Source organism: Zonotrichia albicollis, chromosome 13 (genome assembly GCF_047830755.1).
Source record: "Zonotrichia albicollis isolate bZonAlb1 chromosome 13, bZonAlb1.hap1, whole genome shotgun sequence".
Classification (NCBI taxonomy): Eukaryota; Metazoa; Chordata; class Aves; order Passeriformes; family Passerellidae; genus Zonotrichia; species Zonotrichia albicollis.
The window spans coordinates 12,699,248-12,717,529 of record NC_133831.1 but is presented as its reverse complement, the minus strand read 5'-3'; the positions used below and the strand labels follow the sequence as shown (position 1 = coordinate 12,717,529).

General features: G+C 43.0%; 1 long non-coding RNA gene across 1 annotated transcript in view; it reads left to right on the top strand.

The window, feature by feature from the left end:
* Window positions 1–9,820: 9,820 nt before the first annotated feature.
* LOC141730799 (uncharacterized) overlaps window positions 9,821–18,282 on the top strand; it is a 55,220-nt gene continuing 46,758 nt past the window's right edge. Inside the window, exon 1 of the long non-coding RNA XR_012582458.1 lies at window positions 9,821–10,979. This is a non-coding gene — a long non-coding RNA (uncharacterized LOC141730799). The remainder of the gene's footprint in view (window positions 10,980–18,282) is intronic.

Below are 18,282 nucleotides of genomic sequence, written 5' to 3'. Positions count from 1 at the left end.
GGAAGAGTAAACAGACTGCATCTTCAAAAATGCTTGAGGAAACAGCAACTCCAACGTGCATGCCTCTCATGATGATGTTTCTAAGTGATCCAAGGCCAGCCTTGAATTCTCTAACCAGGGAGCATTTCCATGATTGCTGTATGGAGGCTGGCCTGTAGCTTTTCCTTGCTTGCTGGGAGTCACTCTGGAGAACTCATCTTACAGACCTTCACCCCTGGGGACCTTGGGGCTCTGCCTGGGAGGGAGGTGGTCCTTGTTAAAGACATTTACAGCAACAGGGATTCCAGGCTGGCTGGGCTCTAATGGAGAGGTGAATTCACAGAGTCTGGTTGGAAACCCCAGCCTGTGGGGCTGGCAGGGCCAGGGGAGCTGTCCCAGTGACCCTGGTGATGCTCAGGTGCTCTGTGTGCAAGGGCAGAGCCAGGGGTGCTGATGGAGCCAGCTGGAGTGTGGGGTCACTGCCACTGGGCTTTGAAAGCCTCATGCAGCCGTGTGCTCCCCTGAGTACAAAATGCACACCAAAGGGCCTGCAGGCTTTAAAGATAAAAATGTATTAGGAGCCAGGCTAGTACTGAGTGACTAAGTGTGTGTGTAGAGACTGGGGCTGCTTTTATCAAAGCCATCTGTTGACAATATATACTTAATATCTGGCAGGGACCTATGTAGTTTTTAAGCTGTATTTGTATATACAGTACCTGGAAACACAAGGACAAGTTCTTCCAAAAATCATTTTGATTTACACTTTTGGGAGGAAAAAGGCATACCATTGTAAAAAAACAGGGTTTTCACTGTTACAATGCAGATATACATTTGGCTATGTTGCTAATGTGTTTACAAAGGGTTCCTTTTACCAAACATACAGGAAAATAGATCTGAGAAAAATGACAAATGCCACCCAGCCTTGCTGCAGCAGAGTGTGGTTTACGGACTCCCTATAGCTTTGTTCTCATAAGATCATCTTTGCTCTTGTCCTTGAACCAAAGCTTTTTATTAACAATCACATATTCGTTGTCTTTCAGAAATGTTGTACTAAAATGAAATTACTCTGTTTCTAAAAAATGAAAACCTGAAACACCCCTGCTCCTTCTCCAGCTGACAAATACCCTTTAAAGTATAACAAGTTGCAGCAATTTGTGCATTCTGCTGACATACAGAAATTATGTTCATACTAGAAATCTGTCTCAGTAGTAAAATGGCAAAGACTAAATACTAAATTTGTGTTCTTGTAAGTCTTCACCTCTGGGTTAGTGTGATGCTTATTTTCTGGTTTTCTTTAGTCAGCCAACTCCTGACATGGCTAACATTGATGGTAGATGTTTGTCAGCTGGGCGGTGACTGTACACCAACATAAAGGATTTCAGATGGGACCAGTTTGGCTTTCTGGTTTTGCTCTGTACAATTCTGTAGCATTTTAAAAACAGTCTGCTTTGTATATGGAATCATATGATTAAGGAATGCAAACTCCTATACTATTCCACTGAATTGGAGTTCTCCCCCCAATGGTGACTGCAGAAGGCTTTTATTGTTCTCTTCAAGTCAGGCCCTATGCAAGCAAAGGTCAGGCTGCAGACACAACTGTATGAACAAAAACACTTGCTAGTAGAGGTTGTTTTGCTTGTAAACTGATCCAAGGTGGGTTGGTTCAAAAGCAGACAAACAGTATTTTTTACTCAGGGTAGACTGTGTGTATTCTTAGCTGTTTTGTTCACCATACATGCAAACTGCAGGACTGAGGCTGTTTTGGAAGGAGGCATTGCATGAGTGGCTGCTTCCAAGTTTCAGGAGTGTGTGTGCTTGTGCAGGAGCAGCTCTGAGCTGTGCTGAACCTGACCCCTCCTGGGCTCTCTGTGATCCTTATCTGCCTGCCTGCAATTATCAAAGCTTACTGGGAGAGAAAACTTGTATCGCTGCTGCTGGAGCTCGGTGGAAATTGTCTTTAGTAATTCAATACATTTTGTCCTTAAAATCTTGGTGGGCTCAGTAGTTCTCCTGCACAATCAAACCCCCCACACTGTTACTGAAAGAGAGCCTCTAGTTAAACAACATCAAATGTGCATTGCAAGAGGGGCAATGTCTGTGACCAGCATGAGCAGCTCAGAACAGAGCAAGGCCTGGCCCAGAAAGCCTCGTCCAGGCAGGGGAAGGAAATGCCAGTGAGAGAAGTGGGTTCAGGGCTCAGGGCACAAAGGGCTGCACAGTCTCTGGTGCCACTCTCACCCCCTCACTGCTTGCAGGAAAGCTCTGACTGCAAGATGTGCTGATGGGGGAACTTTGAAGACTCCCCAGTTTATCCCGAGGAAAGGCTGAGCCAGGAGAGGCTTTTTGACTGCCAGTTAATAAGCTGTTGACTGTGACACATGACATCCACTCCACATTTTTAATTCAGTCCTTTATGGTGCTCAGCCGAGTTTCAGTTTAACAACACAGAGGTGTTGAGGAAATAACAGCAGTACAAAACCTCTAAAGAGGGAATAATTTGAAATAGATCTAGAGATGTCAGTCTGGCTATGAAAACTGGTCACTGTTGTGGAGCAGTGTACTCCTTATGCAGTCATTCGTACAATTCATAGTAACTGTGCAGTTCTCATAGCCACAAGATTATCAGAACTCTTTCAGGCAATATTTTTAAAAACATGTAATAATAAATCCCAGCTTGCAAGAAATCTCTACTTTTAACTTTTAAAAGTATTTCTTTTCAAGACCACAACAATGTAGAGCTTTACAGAAATGTCACGTTTGAACAAAGTCTGTGTTCTTTGAACAAAAAAACTTGTTCAATACTAGAAAATAGGAGTAGGCAGAAATATCTTCCAAGCAGCGTGTTTCAAATTTCAATTTGCTGCCAAGGGCAAATGGAGAGAGGAGGCTGGTGCCTGTGCCCTGGTTCTGGCTGCTTTGCATCACCTGGGAGCTGCCTTGCTCTCTCCCAGCTGTGCTCAGCCAGTGCCAGCCTGCAGGAAACACCTCCCTCTGCTGAGCTGGCCTGACCCAGGAATAAACCCTGACTTGCTCTCCACATTGCTTTTCTTTTAGAAGATGCTTGAGAGTGTGGTTATGCTATCTGTAAAAGTCAAGCATGTAACCACCAGCTTTCTCAGACACTGCCGTGTATTTTGGAGCACAGGCAAATGGCAATTATACAGGAGAATTCAACTGAACTTCACATACATGGACTACTGTAAAAAATGCAGATTTTTGGGGTTGGGTTTTTTGTTGTTTGTTTGCTTGGGTTTTTTTAAAGTGAGGCTGATACTAAAACTGTGTCTTTCCTATTTGAATATTAATGCTGTCTTTATTTTTTTTTTTAATGACAGTAGCAAATTCTCTTTATATTTGCCCATGATGCCCATGGATGTCAGTGGGCCAAATTCTGTCATGTTCATATTTGTTGCACCAGTCACATTGCTTCAAAATATCAGCCAGTTGGTGTGCAATACAAATGCAAAAGTCTGGTTAAAAATGGGAGAAGCATAGTTCATTTGAGGAGCAGAGTTGAGGTGATGATGAAACAGGAGAGAAGGATGGGAGGGCTGTGGGACTCTGGGCTCCATTTCAGGTGCTGGCAGGGCCAGCAGCCTCTTCCCCATCCCTCAGCTGGGATCAAAATTTCAGAGCTGAAAAGGGACATAGTAAATATTTCTACTGTGAATTTCCTAACTGAGAGACTTTACACCTCTTAGGTTGCTGTGATACCCAGAGCAAGTCATCCTCAGCTGATGTTGCCTGTGCCCATGGGAGCCCTTAACCAGGTTCAAATGTGCAAAGTATCAAAGTTTAAGAAAATATTAAGATGGTAATGAGAATGTTGTATAAATTCAAAAATAATTTGTTGGATCTTGGGGAATAACATTGTGCTTCCTGCCCCCTAAAATAAAGCTCCTGACCGGACAGCAGGTAATTAATTCTTTCACAAGAAGGAATTCTGCAATCAAAGGGTACTTTGATGGTAAAACCCTCACACTCTGGGACAAAGCTCTTTCTCTGGCTCGCTGCTTGTGGTAGCTTTGTTGGCAGAGCAGGGGAGAGGAAGAACAAATTCGCTGTGTGTGCCAGGCTGGAGCCTGGCAGAGCAGCTGTGTGCTGCCCTGCCTGGAGGGCTGCCCAGGGGACAGGGGCAGAGTTCTCCTGCTCCACAGTCCTGGGCCAGGCTCCCAGCTCCTACCTCATTTCCCACCTGGGCCTCTCTTGAGGGAAATCTGCTCCTGCTCTGTGCTGGGCATTCCCCCTTCCCTGCTGGCCCACAGCCACTGTCCCACCTGCCCTCCCCTGCTGGAGACCCTTTGGCCAAGACTGCTGCAGAGCTCTCTGATGAGACTCTGCTCTCTCCCTGCAGCTCTGGGGGTTTGGCTCTGGGACTGAGCCAGTGGAGAATTTGAGAACCCCTCAGGTGCTGCTGTGCCCCAGCACTGGTTGTGGCCAGGGGCCAGCCTGGGTGCAGCCTCACCCTGCAGTGGCTGGGCCTTTCCTGAGGAAACCCTCTTCTTCTCCAGATGGGAAGCAGCACAAAAGGACAGCTACAGGAGCTAAGGAAATAGCTGCAGTATGCAGAACAATGAAAAATAATGGATCTACTGTATTAGTGGTTGCTCTTAATTTTGAGCTTTGACAGGTTGTTATTAAAGGACCAGACATGTTTTAGAAATGGTGGGTGTAAACATTACTTCATCTCTTTGCTATGGGTACTTGGTGGAGCTCTGCTCCCTCTTCTTTTTATTTTTAATTCTTCCTTAAGAAAAGAGGAATGTTTTCTCTTTGTGAATAGGTGTAAAGTATCAGCTTGTGCCAAGATGCCTGGTATTTGGCCTCCTCACATGCTTGCAGGACATGGGCTGCATGTAAAGCAGGACAAATGTAGAGGGTTGGGACAATGGATATTGGGGAGTAATTGAAAGATTAAAAAGAAATCTCAGACATCGTAGGGAGGCAAAAATTATAATGAAAGCAAAAGGAAGGAATAAGGGAAAAAATTTGGAGGGCAAAAGAAGCATTCCTTTTTTTGAGGGACAAACACAGTCATGCAGCTTTTCTTTGTTTCTTGGCATTTATGTACTTTTAGTATAACAGGAGCATTGCAGTACAGTTTTTTGGCAAGAACCTGGCTTACAATAAAAATCTACAGTGCTACTGTACCCTTGTTCAATTCTGTGCAGGCAGTGATGGAGAGAAAAATGTAATGGCACTCAAAATATTTTCCATTCTTCTCTATGGAACAGAGAATATTAATTCTTCTGTATGAATTATTATTTGAAACCCTGAGAACTGTTTTCTAAATAGCTCAGACTTAAGGTCAGTTTGAATCTTCACATTAAGCAACAAAAGTGAGGAAAATTTCCTCTTTCTTGCAGCTTAGCCTAGTGAACAGGGGTTCCTGTAGGAACTTTGGAGTGAGTAGGGTTTGCCTGCTGCCCTGTGATGTGCTGGCTCTGTGAGCACGTTCCAGCAGTGCAGTTCTCAGTGCAGGTTCCAGCAGTGCAATTCTCAGAGCAGGCTGCAGCAGGGCTGGTTCCATGAGCAGGTTCCAGCAGTGCATCATTATTGAATTCTATAAGAATTTTTAATAGAATTTCCCCCCCTGCGAATGAGCATTAGTAAAACTTTGCAGAGGATAAATCATCTTCAGAAGAATATAACTTTAGAAACACAAATTATTGTTTGGAATACCTCAATCTAAAAGATCTCATCCTGTTATTGAACACCCCATTACTTCTTAGAAGGAATGCATTAAAATATCACATGAGTTTCTGTCACAACTCAATAGACTTCACAGCTATTTAAAATAAAAATTAGTATTAATATAAATAAATAAATATACTCCCAAGTATATCTGCACAAGGCAATGTTTACATTTTATTTTGCATAAAAATTCTTGAACTTCTAAAACTGCAGGAGTTTTTTTTCCAGAGTAACTGTATGCCTACCTTGGGACCTAAAAGAAATAATTATTTAAACTCCTGTAATGTAATACATGTAGTTCTGTACCACTGACACTATTGTACTAGGTTTTTCCTGTAACACAGAAATCCCAAATTTTCATCCAAAATATTTGTAGGAGCCTGTAAAATATTTTTTTTTATTTCCTACTGAAGACAACCATCAAGATTTTATTTACAAAAGAGAAACTCGAATTTTATGGAGCTACATTAATAAGTACAACAAAAACGTTTTTAAAAGAAAATCCTACCTCATATGTAGGCTTAGAGAGGACTCTGGGGAGACCTTATAACCTGGAAATACTCGAAGGGGACTTCCAAGAAGGATGGGAACAGACATTTAGGAGGATCTGTAGCGAGTGGACAAGGAGTAATTGTTTTAAACTGAAATAGGGTCACTTCAGCCTGGATACAAGGCAGAAATGTTTCATGGGGAAGGTGCTGCAGCAGCAGAACAGCTTACCTGGGGAGGGGTGGCTGCCCCATCCCTGGAACCATTCAAGGTCAAGCTGGCCAGGGCTCTGAGCTGCCTCAACTTGTTGGAGATGCTCCTGCTCATTGAAGGAAGTTTGGACTTGATGACCTTTAAAGGTCCCTTCCAAGAATAATTTTTGGAACTTGGGATGAGTTTCTCAAAAGATCTACACCCTTATTTTGTTTTTCATATATGAATATTTGGTTGAATGAGGAATCAGCCTTTTGGGCATAGAAAATGAGGACTGGCTGATGTCCAGGTGTCATTGAGGTTTTTTATTTATTTAAAAAACTCAGTCACTAATGGGATGCAGAGCAGGACACACACTCATGCCCATGAAGATTTCTGAGGCTGCTGCTGTTGTCTCTCATTTCATGAACGCTGCTGGGGGCCAGTCACATGCTCTGAGTCAGGTGAGGCAGGGGCTGAGTGTTTGGGCAGCGTCCATCCCTCCCAGGGCAGGAAGGGGGATCGGGAGGGGAACAGAGCATTTTCAGGAACTGTTTCACTGGCATGGTCCAGCTGAGAGCACTGCCTGAGCCTCACTGACACACTGCCTGCCTTCCCTGTGCAGGGCAGCGCCACCACATTGACATCTGTTGCTGGGAATGTCCTAGAAATGATTTTTTCAGAGCTCTGCCAGTCTGACAGAGAGCTTTCATTTTTCAGGAGGTGACTCAGAAGAGCCCAGCTTGGTTTTGGAGGCTGACAGGGCGTCAGGAAGCGGAGTCGTGGCTCGCTGCCTGCCTGGAATCTTCTTTGAAGATATTGCTGCTCAGGAGATGTGAGGGACAAAACATAAAGACACCACCTGATGCTTGCCAAAGTGTGCCTGAAAATGGTGCTGTGCTTGATCTGTGTGTCAAGTCCCTGCCCTTTGTAATTGCCTCTTTTAAAGCTGTGTGTGTAACCCTGCATTTACACAGTACAGCCATCCTCAGTTTGGGAGCATCACTGGTGGAATCTCACAACCATTACTGAAATGGTGTGCCAAGAGCAAGGTTTTTCACATTAATAGTGACAAATACTGCCAGGAAATTGGGCCTGATAGCAGAGTATGAAGTTGCAACAGTAAATAGTCATTTGAAAACTTCACGTGGTAGAAATAATTTAAATTCCTTTTCATATTTATATCAACAATAAAGGAATTCAAGGACAAGAATGAGAGATAAAAATACTGTTTGGAAGGATGGGTGGCCCATTGCATATCTGAGTAAACAGATCATCTCCAGGTTGTTTTCAGGATGAACTGGAGCTGGAGAAGCTGTAACCTTCCTCCTCCGTGGAGTCTGTCAGCAACTGCTGCATGGAGCTCCACATTCTGCAAATGCAAAGGGGGTCAGGCCCCAGGGGCAGCACCAGCCCTGTGTGCTGTCCTTGTGAGTCAGGCAGACCTGAGAGATTTTACCTGGGAGCTTGAGGTGATTCTTTTCTTATTGAGTTCCACCCTTACTGTCACTGAAGGCTGCAGGACAACCCACTGAGTCCAGCAGGAGAAGGCAATATCCTGCCTCTCCTTCCCACAAGACTTGGTTCCAATTTCTCAGCTTCTAAAGAACCTGGACCAAGTTTCAGTGCCTGGTGCAGAGTAGGTCCTTTGCTGTTTACCAGCAAAAGAGGAAATGTGACCCCCAGCAGCCCTTTATGCCAGTTCTGGTAGCACTGTGAATATGGTATTTACTTCATAGATTTATGGTCATGCAAGTTTTATTCAGATGGCAGATCTGGGTGACAGCAGCTTGCAGAACAGCCCGTGGCCTTGAGATGTCCCTGTGTCTGTGAAGGAAGGAGCTACAGGGAGCCACTGAGGGCTCAGGACCTCGGGAGCTCAAGAGGAAGCAACAGAGACTGCTGGCAGATGGACAAACCAAATGTGTGTTTTGTCTAGAAAAAATGTGGGAACCTCTATGATACCATAATGGGAGAGGGGAAAGAGTTAAACTAATGAAATTGCCCCATCATCACTTGTCAGAAGATGGAAAACAATGATGGAGAACATGAGGATAAGGATCTAAATTTCAGGTTTTCACCTGCTAATTCCATTTACACAGACTTGACAACTCCTTTGCAACTGTGGGTTTGGTAAGGTCTAACACAGGTGTTTTCTTGGGGCTTTTTTTTTTACATTTCCATGGCATTAATAAGGTTTTTCCTAAGGAAATTATGCCAGAGACAGGATTTTTGACATTACTTTATCAGTCCCTTATAACTTCTGAATTTTGGGCCAACTTCTAACCAAATTTGGTTGTTCTTAAAAGTGATGTGAAAAGAGCTGTGGAGAAGGAAAAAAGAACTTTAACTTTTTCTGAGGGAAAAACTGTATTCATTAGAGAATCCTCTGAGGACTTCAGTTTGGAACACAAAATCTACGAAAAATAGTATTTTACTTTGCTGCTCAAAGAACTATTTGTCTTAACATCTTAACAAGATCTTTAAAAAGTTACATTTAAAGAGAGCTCTCTCTCTCATTTTGAGGCTATTAATCCCTTGTGCTACAAATGTTTATGTGCAAGACTAAGCTTGGCAGATCATTAGGCTTTAAAGCTATTCCCTGTTAAAACTGTGTAGAAATCCTTGCAGTATCAGGCCTTTGCTGAAGCTAAATAAATGCTAGGAAAAGCTTTTTACAGTGGTTGGAATGAAATGTCTTCAGTGACAGTGCACCATGCCCTCCAAGTTTTGGGGGTTTTAATGAAAGGAAAAATGTTAACATTCAGCCTGCTCACCATGCGGAGATCTGAAGGGAAACTTACTGACCCTCTGCTCCAGCATAGAATAACTGGGAATAACAAACTCTGGATAAATTAGATAAAGAAATTTGATTTTATGAAATATGGTGGTAGAAAAATGCCTGCAAAGTACAATTCTGTTTACATAGTTTAAAAAAATTGATAAATGTTCTATGGCTGTTTACACAAGGGAATGGAAGCTGAATCAAATGTTAAAAAAACCCCAAAAAACAACACGGTTTCTCTTGATTATTTAGAAAATACGAAAAAATACCACAGTGATGTCAGACTGGCACTGTTTTTCAAGCTTTAAAATTAGCATTGAACAGTGTGTTCTGGGAGCCCATGGTCTGGGTACATTTTTTTTCCACCACAGCCTGGATTGACTCGCGCTGCTCTCGGTGCTCTGTGTGCTGTGGCTGCTCAGCCAGGAATGCACAACGACAACGAACAACAGGGAGGAGGAATTATTGGGATTGTTTACAAATTTGGATTTGCATGAGGGAGTGGAGATGTTGACAGTTATACTTTGAGAATCAAGCTACTGCAGCTGGATAAACATGTCCTGGGTATCTCAAGGCCTCGCTTTCTCCCACTCCCATGGCACAGAATGAACCAAATGCAAGTCCAAGCTAATCTGAAAAATAATAGAGCAGCTTTCAACAAAACCTATTTATCTATGAGGTCAAAAAGCCTCAGCCTAGTTACACTCCTAGAGAGGCTCTAGTTGACAGCATGGTCATACTATCTCAGGGGCTGGGAGCTGTAGTGTTACAGACCACCCAGAGTTATTGCTCCCACAAGGCACTGATAATGGTGCTATGATTTCACTGCCTACAGACCTGATCTAACACTTAATGGCTTGGGTAGCCATGGGAAACATGCTGCATTTCTGTGTTTCATGGATCACTTTTCTGGGTATTTTTTAGGCACCGACAGAATTGTGTTTATAGATTGCAAAAGTAAAGGAGGGCTGTAAGAAATGAAATGAATAAACAAATTGGTATTGGCTTGCAGAGCTTCAGCAAAGGTAGCTGTGATAAATGGACAGGTTTTCCCTTCTTGGGCTTTGGTGTATTTGACACACCAGAATTCTGTCAAATTCCTTATAGAAGTAGAATACCTGATGATTTGTATGGTTAAAATATAACAGTGTACTCTCTGGAATGAAAATGTGAATGAATCCCAAATGCAAGGGGCTCTCAGCTTTCTGAATCTGTAGACAAACCTTCTGAGGCCTTTGGGTGCATCAGCAATGTAAGTATGAGTGCAGGCTACAGGAAATAAGCACTTGTGAAAGCTGTTCTGACCTTACATTGAGACAAGTTTGTAGAAATAAATTCCCATAAATTTATTCCAACTGCTGAATGAACTTTGAGCTGATGGACCATTCCCTGTGTAGGTCTGTTTGAAAGAAAACAGCAAAACAAACTCAAACACAAACCCCAAACAAACTTGAGAATGTTTTTGTAGAGGTTGGGTTTCTATTCTTGCTTCCTCTGAAGTCAAAAGAAATTCTGCCATAGGTTTGAATGGGAGCAGATTTGGCTTTCATGGGAAAATGTCTGTACACATGGAGATCTGTTTGTGTAAGTGCTGATTTACATATTCAAGTGCCTGTTTGCATAAAGAAGTTTGTTTGGGCCCAGCTGTTCATAAATACTGCAAGGTGCATGTCAGGCTCCTTTTCTCTCTGTTTCTGTTTGAAAAACTCTGTTACCATCCAGCTGGAGCTGCAAAGTAACATGATCTCTTTGGTCTTTTTCTTCTTGCCCTCTGAGCTGTCTCCATCCCAAATCCAAAAAGATAGCTATGAATTATGGGAACTATCATGTTGATTTCCAGGTAAATCTTTCATATCTACAAATAGCTTTTTGTAACAGTCATGCAAGAATGAGTAATGTTACCTAGTAGGCTGAGATGAATCTTTTTATATCATGTTTCACTCTGGGTAATTAATAGCACATACTTTAATCAGCATGCTTTCTCTTTTTGTGGGTTGTTGTGATGGGTTTTGGGTATTTAGATGGTTATGGTTGATGTCTGGGATTTTTTTTTTAGTGCACTAGGATGTAGTGACTCACATCTGTATGTTTGCAGTGGGGTTTGAGTGAGTGTTTTGTTTGTTTCTTTGGACACATTTTCAATTCTGAATACTGAAGTCACGTCTAGCACCAAATGGGAATGGTGCCACCATTGTCTTCCCAAGGAGCTCCCAGATTTGTGACTGCAGTTCTACCCTCTGAATTGTAATTTAGCATAAGCACAAACACTGCCACAAATATCAGCTTGAACTGAATTCCCAGCGGGTCCCCCACGGCCACACCTGGTGTTGGGATCCCTGGTGTGTGAGCACTTCCTTCAAAATGTGCTTTGCAGGGATGAAAGCCCTGGTGTCAGGGAGAGCACACATGGAGGAGGAAGAGGAGGCAGGAGCTGCTCTGATGTTTCCCTCCCAGCTCCTTCAAGTGACTTTGATCCCAAGTAGTCTCAGAATTCAAAGCCCTTCACTGTCCTCATTTATAAAGATGAATATTGGAGATCATGCAGTTTTTAGTTTGAGCTGATCTCTTAGAAAAAGAGAATGTTAGCTGCAGATTGTCAGTAATGCTTCTGTATGGCTGGAAATGTTTGATTTCTATCAGGATACTGGGAACTAAAGCTGACTTTCCAGGGTCTGTGATCTACTTTGAATGCTGCAGCTCTTGTTTACTATTTTGATATGTATAAACCTTGTCATGGATTGAGATTTTCTGTGTGATTTCCTTTTTTGAATATACCATATTAGTCATACATTTCTTTGGGATTGGTTTTTTTTCCTCCTTGTTTTGTAAACCACAGAGAAATGTCCCACTCCTTGTGTTGTTGATAGCTCCTTGAGCAGCGTGCCAGAAGAATGTGGTGCCACAGGAACATCTCTTCCCATGTGGGCAGATGGGTTCCATGGGCAGGAGTGGGAGTGTTTGCAGTGCTGCTCTCAGCAGCCTGACTCATGTAGCCCAGAGCAGGCTCCTCTGCAGCGCTCATTTGGCACTGTGTGGCCCTCATAATGGCTGTGCAAACTGGAATAAACCTGTGGTGTTCTTCCACAGATGGATGGTTTGGGCTGTGCTGCACTCCTTGGTCTGACAGACAGAACTGTGAGGTCTTTCCCTGTTTCTCTTTTCAGATGAAGAAGTTTTTGTGTTGAAGAAAGACCCAGGTACTTGGTCTGGTTTGAAAACTGGCCCCAGAGCTTTTGTCTAAGACAGCACAGGATGGGACAAGTGACATCTCCCCCCAGTGATGTGATCCCCTGCCACACTGGGCACCACCTCCAGTTCTGTCCTTGTCACCTCCCCCATCTCAGCCAAGTCCTGCTCTGCTCTCCTGGGCACAGCTGCTGGCTGGAGCACCAAAAACATCCCCATTTGCCATGAACTCTTTAGGTGTAACCCTGACACCCCTCAGCACACAGCTGGGGCTGCCTGTGCAGCTTGAGAATGCCCAGCACAGCTGAACCCAGCAGAGTGGGTGACATTCTCTGTGTGTTGTGTTATCTGTTTGATGGCTTGCTTGGAAAGCCTTAAGAAGCTTTTATGTTTTCCAGCCATCTGGTATTGCTCTGGATGTGGGTATTGTCTTCCAAGGGGAGAGACTGAGCTGCCCATGCCCCAAAACACCAAGGAAATGTCCCTGTCAGATCTCCCAGTCATCTGAGTGCAGCTTGTGCTCAGAGAGTGCAGTGCTAGTCTTTGCATGTCCTGAGATCTGAAACAAACCTATTAAAACCTGTAATGGAAAGACTGTTAAAAATACTCCAAGATGTGAGAGGAATTAAATCACTACTGGGGAAAAAAATCCCATTTTGTTGTCTATGGATCAGCCTAGGTTTTATTACCTTTTCCCCCTGATTTTAGAATGGTGCACAACTGGTAGAAAAGGGAGTTGTTCCATGGGAAATACCCATTTTGAACCTGCAAAAAGATGTTTATTTGTGATCCTAGGAAAGTCTTTGATAAATTCAGTAAATTTCTGGGAAATATTACTGTACTCTCATTGCACTGACTGAGGGATATATTTGATGTTTTCAAAGACTCTTGCTTCATAGAAAGCTCCAGGTCTAGGAGTTATTCAGGTGGATTTTCATGGTAAAAGTTCACTGCTGAGAGAAGAATCCTGTGTGTGCCTTGACCATCAGCAAGGAATCAGCTGTGTCTGTCCCCCCTTGCCTATGAAGATTCCCAGCCCATGAAGAGCAGCTCATTTGCCTCCCATCCTGAGGCTGTACAAACACAATGTGTTCAAGTTTTGGCTTTGCTCATTTGCTTGGTTGTTTTTTGATAAGGGAATGGTAGAGCCCTTCAAAGAAAAGAAATAGATGCATCTACTCCTGTGAAATATTTTAGCATTTTTTCCCTCTGAAAACCAGGTTTTGCCTTGGGAAGGAGAGCTATTTTTATCTTCAGAAATCTGCTATTTATCTCGTAACCATCAGAGATGCAAGCATGGATCTCAGTTGACTTTCAAGTCACATGAAAGTGTCCAAAATATTTGCAGTGAAATGTTCCACTAAGAAACAGCTTTCAAAATTTCATCTAATGATGGAAAACAATCTGTCTTGCCAAAACTTTCCCTACATGTCTAACAGGATTTTAGTTTAAAACTCTATTTCCTACTTAATAGCAGAACAGCTGCACTTGGAATGCAAGATGTTTTCAGATTTTGCCATGTGGGAAACCTGTATTCAAACACTCCTGCAGTAAATGGAGCTGTTTGATGTGCTTATCTGCTTGCCAAATGTAATATTATTTCTCTACTAATATTTGTCTGTTGGTGGTATCATGGTTCATTCTTGTTATACCAATACCTGAGAAATGGCCACATAAATGTGACATTTGAAATTTAGTTGTGATGCAAGATAATAATATCATCTTCAGAAGTATATTTTTGAAAGTATGTGTGTGTGTGTGTCTGTCAGGTTTTTAAACACAGTGTGATTTTTTTCTCCTGAATAAAACTATAAATTGTACTAAATACATGGTGGATCTGTGTCAGGCACTGTCCCTTGTGCAAGCAGTACCGTTGCAAGGTATTCACTGATCCAAAAGTCACTGTTAGTTCATTTTAATATACATGGTGAAAGGCTCTTCCTAACTTTAAAACTAAGATTTTTGCCCTAGTTTTGCTTGTACATGTGAATTTTGTCTAGTGATTCTCCATGACCAGCAAGCAAGAAATTCACTGGTCTCCTAAGTATTATAAATATTCTGTCTGTGCTTTTGTATCCAAGACAAAAACTTTTCACACAGCACAATTCAAAGTGATGTCACCACAGGGAATAAGGAGAGAAGAAAAATGCTAAGATTAGAGATTGTCAGACTATTTGGGGCTGAAAGAAATGTAATCAAAATGCATCACTTTACTGGAGCATCTCTGGGACCAGGTAATGGAGGAGGAAATGTTGGGAGAAGAAAGATTGCTTGCACTTGGGACATGGGAAAACAAGGGCTTGCTATGTCTGAGATAAAGCAGATTTTCAGTCCAGGTCTCTGCAATATGGCAAGAGGAATCTTGAATTGGGAGATCCCACATCCCAGTGAAGTTCCCAGCATGTTCTCTGTGGTTCTGATGGCCATTTCTGTTTGTTGAGAGGAATTGTACCAAAACATCCGTGTTTTGTTCCTTACGCAGTGTGGCTCTAAGGAAAAACAAGTGCAAGATACCAATCTTTCTGGTTGCCACAGAAATTCCTCTTGTCCTTGATCTGTTCCAGTTAGGATTGAGTCAAACTACTCATGAAGTGTGGAGTGATTTGTCCTTTGAGTGGTTTCTGTGGGAGTTAACAGTGCTCAGCTCTCATTGAGACCTTCTGGAGCCACCTTGCTCATCCCTCTGTACCAGTGATTTCCCTGCTGCAAGCCTTGTGTCCCACAGCCTCCACCACTGGAAAGGTTAAGAAAGAAACCTTGTTTTGCTCTGCTGTCATTTTTGGGAAATGAGTGAGATTAGAATTACTGACCAGACTGGTTTCCAAGAGGCTTCATACTGAAGCCATGAAAGGAGCTAGAACTGAGGCAAGAAAACCAGTAAGGAAAATAGATGTGGAATAAGAGCACAGAATTTTGAACTGCTGAAAATTTTGAAATATTTGTCAACTGTGTCTTCCTAGATGTTGTCAGCCATCCTTAACTGAGCAAAAAAAATGGAGTGGGATGATAAAAAGAGTGTACCAGTTACTAATCATAACTAAGACCTGAGAGTGTACCAGTAACTAATCATAGCATAAAACTTAATAATAACATAAAGCTTTTTTATTTGGTTCATTGACATGAATGACTTGTCATGCTCTTAAGTTGTACCTCCCTTGGAATTGGAGTAAATGCACATGTCACCCAGCCAGTTTTAGGCCTTCATTAGGGTTTTAAGTGGGATAACATTATTTTAAGGGGGATAAATAACACATTATTTTTTCCCCAGCCAGTTTCAAGCCTTGATTAAGGTTTTAAGTGGGATAAATAACACATTATTTTTTTCTGGTTACAGGTTATTGTGAGGTCACTTCTGACATTTGCTGATAATATTGTAACTTTATTGATTTAAACCAGAAATCTTTCCTTCTTAAGTATCAGCTGTGTGATTCTCACACGTGGTTTGTGAGGGTCTTTGCTAGTGGGAAGGAAATCTTGATCTTGGTTCATCTTCACACCAAGTTTGTTTGCTGAAGTGCAGTGCTTGAATGGTTTCCTTTTAACCTCATCATTATTCTTAAGAAGGGAACAAACGTCCAGTGCAAAATATCCTCTCAGCTGTCTCACAAGCACTGGTGGGGGCACTGCCATGGAAAGCCCAGTCCTTGAGTGGAGTTCTGCCAGGAAAAGCCACACAGACCTTGTGTTGTAGTTCAGTTCATTCAGAAACCCTCCTTCACCTATATTACTTGAGTAGGTTCTATGTGGGACAGAGTTGGATTTACATAAGTAGTAAATATTGCAATCTGCCCATCCAGAGTTATATTTTCTCCCTTTCTACAGACATCTGTTCCTAAATCTTACCTGAGTCAATCAGGATACAGACATCAATAAATCATTTCTGTCCCTGTCCCCCCTCCTCAGGCAGCGCATGAGGGAGCTGCTCCCTGTTCAGGAACCCACACTGCCTCCCTTCCAAACCTAGGAGAGCAGACTTGGAAACAAATGTCTCTTTGCACCTTGAGCCCTCTTCCTTTTGGAAATCTCAGCTTTGGAAATTTGTTCTGCACAGAATTGGAGGGAGGCTCAAGTTTCAAAATGCAGTTCTCGTCTTTGTTGTCATTGCCTTGACTCTTCAGCACGGAGGTTTGGTGTTGGTTTGCTTGGAGCCATAAAAAGACTGCAGAGAATTCTTCTCAGTATGTGTGCAGGCCTGGGCAAAATGTCCTGCAACATTATGAGAGGTTTTAACCAAGGTAAAGAGTTCTTGGTGTTCTTCATATAAAACTTTAGAGCAGTTCTTAAGAATTCTGTATCTATTTAATAAGACTTCTGTATCTATTTAATTCCTTTCAGAATATCCACTTGGTATGTGGATTGGAGCTGGATATGTGTTTGTGGAGCTGCAGGTGCTTTCCTGGTCCTGTGTACAGACACTGCCCAGCCATTCTCTTTCCCAGTGTAGGTTTGTGATCAGGGTTGGAAGCTGCTCTTCAGCTCTTTGGGAGGAATGCCAGTGTAACTGTAAATAATGCAGCTCTCTGCTGCTAGCAGCCCTTACCTGGGTTTTGCTTTGTTTGTGAGAGGTGCATGCTCAGTGTTAACTGGGTATGTCCCACACCATTGCTTCATTGCTGCCTGGATTCCATCAGGTCTCTCTTTTCACACTGGGAGATCAGGACTAGATCCTGCAGGAATCCATTGATATAGTTGAAATTAGCAGCCAGGCTTCTGCTCAGAAATTATTTACCCACTGTCAGATACTTGCCAAGGGATGCCTTGATCCATGAACGGGATATCCTTGTGACCTTTGTGAAGCTCCTCTCTATAACAAAGGGGTTTTTAAGCTTCATAAAAACATCTGAATTAGTTTCAACTTTTAGAGTGAGGCTTCAGAAGGTCGAGCATGCAGAAACAAATAAAAACCAGTATGGGAGGGGTATGTGTGTGTTTGGAAATTACTGATTGTACCTTTCCATTTTGTCTCCAGGATTTTCCACTCAGTCACGGGGAATTGATTTGTCTTGTGATGGGGCACAGCAGTGATTCCTGCACAGGAACCTGTGATGTGCACATATGGTCTGTGCCTGCGCCCCTGGAGACAAGCAGAGATGTGGGAGACTTTTCCCCAGAGGATTCTGTTGGCTTGCCAGAAACGTCCCATTTCCAAAAAGGCACAGTACAAATTTTGGCAATATTATCACATTGCTGTGCTACAAGCAAAGCAAGAAAACATTGAGATGTCAGTGAAGGTTTGTGTTTGGCCAGAGAAGCTCTTTGGGATGGAAAGAAGGCTCAGCATTGCTGCTGAGGCCAGCTGTGGTGCTCCCTGGCTGCCCACAGGAGGGACAACAAGCAAGGATCTGAAAGGGAGGGAAGAGAAGCACAGGGCTGGGCTGGGCCCTGTAAATGAGCCATGGTGACCAGCAGGGACCTCGGGCAAAGCCAGCAGTGCTGCCAGCTCCCCTGGCTCTCAGGGCTGGGCACCCTGGTGTGCCACTGCCACAGGGCTGAGCTCCTCCTGGCAGCAGGCAGCGTGCTGGGAGAGCTGCACCAAGCTTCCTTCACAGCACATGTGCCCGGTTATCTCGGTCCCTCTGTCCTGCAGAGGGCATCTGTGCCAGTGCAAGGCTGCTCTGCCTGGACTGGCGAGGCAAAATGCTAGGAAAGTGACTGGAAAACAAAGGAGAGAGGTACCTGAGCACAAATTCTTGAAACTCTTAAAACCTCACTTGGATTAGCAACCTCACTGATTTAGCAACTAAAATCTTTTTACATGCAACTGACTTCTTGGGCCTGCAGTCTGTATAGTCATGGGCTATACTTTCTTTAGCTATATAAGCCATGTAAATATCTGAGTTCCTTTTTCCATCCTTGTATCATTTCAGATCTTGTGGCTATGGCAAAAAATGAATGTGGAAGAGGGAAGTGTTCCTTAGGTTTTATTTATTTATTTGTTGTTTGTTTGTTTACTACCC